The following is a 1,995-nucleotide window of genomic DNA, read 5'->3' as shown; positions in this document are numbered from 1 at the left end:
TCCCTGACTGCTTCCTCTGAGCCTCCAGCCCATAACACTGAGAAGTGCTGGAGTCAAGGAATTGGGTCCAGGAGAGTGGGAGGAGCCGGGAGGAGAGGGCCCTGGCGGCCCCCGGGTTCCGGGACCCGGAAGCTGCGCAAGGCACTGGCTCAGAATGGGGCGTGGAGCACAGGCAGGTGTGCCCACCACCTGCCCACAGGTGTGCACCCAGGGAGGCTCCGCCCCCGCCCCACCCTCTGCTCTGGGTGAGGCCAGCTTTCAAGGTCTGTGACCAGGGAACGTTCCAGAAAGAAGTTTAACTTAATCAAAGGCGCAGCCGTTGCCTGAGGTTGTTTTCACCGGCTCATTGGTGCCAAAGCTGTTTTGCTTTGTAAAATGATGTTTTAGAAATGCCCTTCTTTGGCAAAATAAACCCTTACTGGTCCCCAAATTCTGTGCCTCTGGGGAGGAGCTGAGCAGCACTGAGGCTGTGCTGGTCGTGTGCAGCCGGGTGGGCCCTGGGGGGCCCTGGGGGGCCGCTCGGCCCAGCGCGGCCTGGCCCCCCCCAGTCTCGCTGCTGAGGAGTAACTTCATTCTCTCTTCCTCCTCGGGCGGGCGGGGCTTCCACGGCCCCCAGGTGTGGCCCACCTGCCTGGGGGGTGGAGAGGCGGCCGCTGCTGCCCCGTGGCCCGGCCTGCGAGTTCGGGGCGTCTCCTAGGAAGACGGGGTGCAGGAGGGCGAGGGGCCTGCAGCACCGGTGGCATCCACGTCAAGGTCTGAGCTTTCGGAGCGGAACCCCTAGCAGCTCACCTGTGGCAGGTGTCGGACGTTTCGGTTTCTCTGCTCCAACTCTAAGGGACAAAATGTTCTTTGGAACCTTGGCGCAGAGGGGCTCCCAGGAGCCCACCAGACCCCTGCTAGGGGTCCCTTCCATGGGCCAAGACCCCAGACACGTCCTCCCTGCTGTGCCTCCTGCCCAGGCGGCAAGGACCTGAGAGGACAGGGGTACAGGCCCGAGACCCCGGACCCCTTGTTCCCTGCCCTGCGGCCGAGCCCTGGCGCGCAGCCCCCCAGGGCCTCCCTCAAAAGGGGGTGCAGGGGAGATGACAGCGGGGACCTCCCAGCCGGCCATGTGGGAGGGGTAGGGGCGCTGTCCTCCCACCACGGCGTTCTGGCCGGAGACCCCCACAACAGACCCTGCAGCCGCCGTCCCGGCTGCCACTGCGAGCAGCTCCTTTACAGTTTTCACGTAATTAGACGTCTGGTCTCAAGGTGGGTGGACAAGCGGAACCCCATGCTGCTGTGGGACCTGCTGGAGCGCCAGGTACAGGTGGGCCCAGGTGGGGCCCTCAGCCCTTGGGGCGGCTGTGGGGAGTGCGCCGGAGCCGCCGCCTCCTTCCCTGGGAGCTCAACAGAGAGACCGCGTTCTCTGTGCAGAGATGCCGTGAGGCAGGGCGACCTGGGCAGGCAGGAGCCCTGAGGGGGGAGTTCTGCCTCAAGTCAGCCATAGCCCCCCACAGGCCCCTGCCCCCCCCAGCCCCCGCCCGCCCCCCACATGCCCCCCAGCCCCTGCTGCCCCCACATCCCCCACAGCCCCCCACATCCCCCCAGCCCCCCAGCCCCCGCTGCCCCCCACATCCCCCCAGCCCCTGCTGCCCCCACATCCCCCCCAGCCCCCACAGCCCCCCACATCCTCCCCAGCCCCCGCTGCCCCCATATCCCCCGGCCTCTGCCGCCCCCACATCCTCCCCCAGCCTCCCAGTCCCCCACATCCCCCCAGCCCCTGCCGCCCCCACATCCCCCCAGCCCCCACAGCCCCTGCCACCCCCACATCCTCCCAGTCCCCCACATCCCCCCAGCCCCTGCTGCCCCCACATTCTCCCCCAGCCCCCACAGCCCCTGCTGCCCCTACATCCCCCCCAGCCCCCTGCCGCCCCCACATCCTCCCCCAGCCCCCACAGCCCCTGCTGCCCCCACATCCTCCCCCAGCCCCCACAGCCCCCCAGCCCCCTGCCG

This window comes from Dasypus novemcinctus, chromosome 9, assembly GCF_030445035.2.
Source record: "Dasypus novemcinctus isolate mDasNov1 chromosome 9, mDasNov1.1.hap2, whole genome shotgun sequence".
NCBI classification, from domain to species: domain Eukaryota; kingdom Metazoa; phylum Chordata; class Mammalia; order Cingulata; family Dasypodidae; genus Dasypus; species Dasypus novemcinctus.
Note: the sequence above shows the minus strand (reverse complement) of the source record.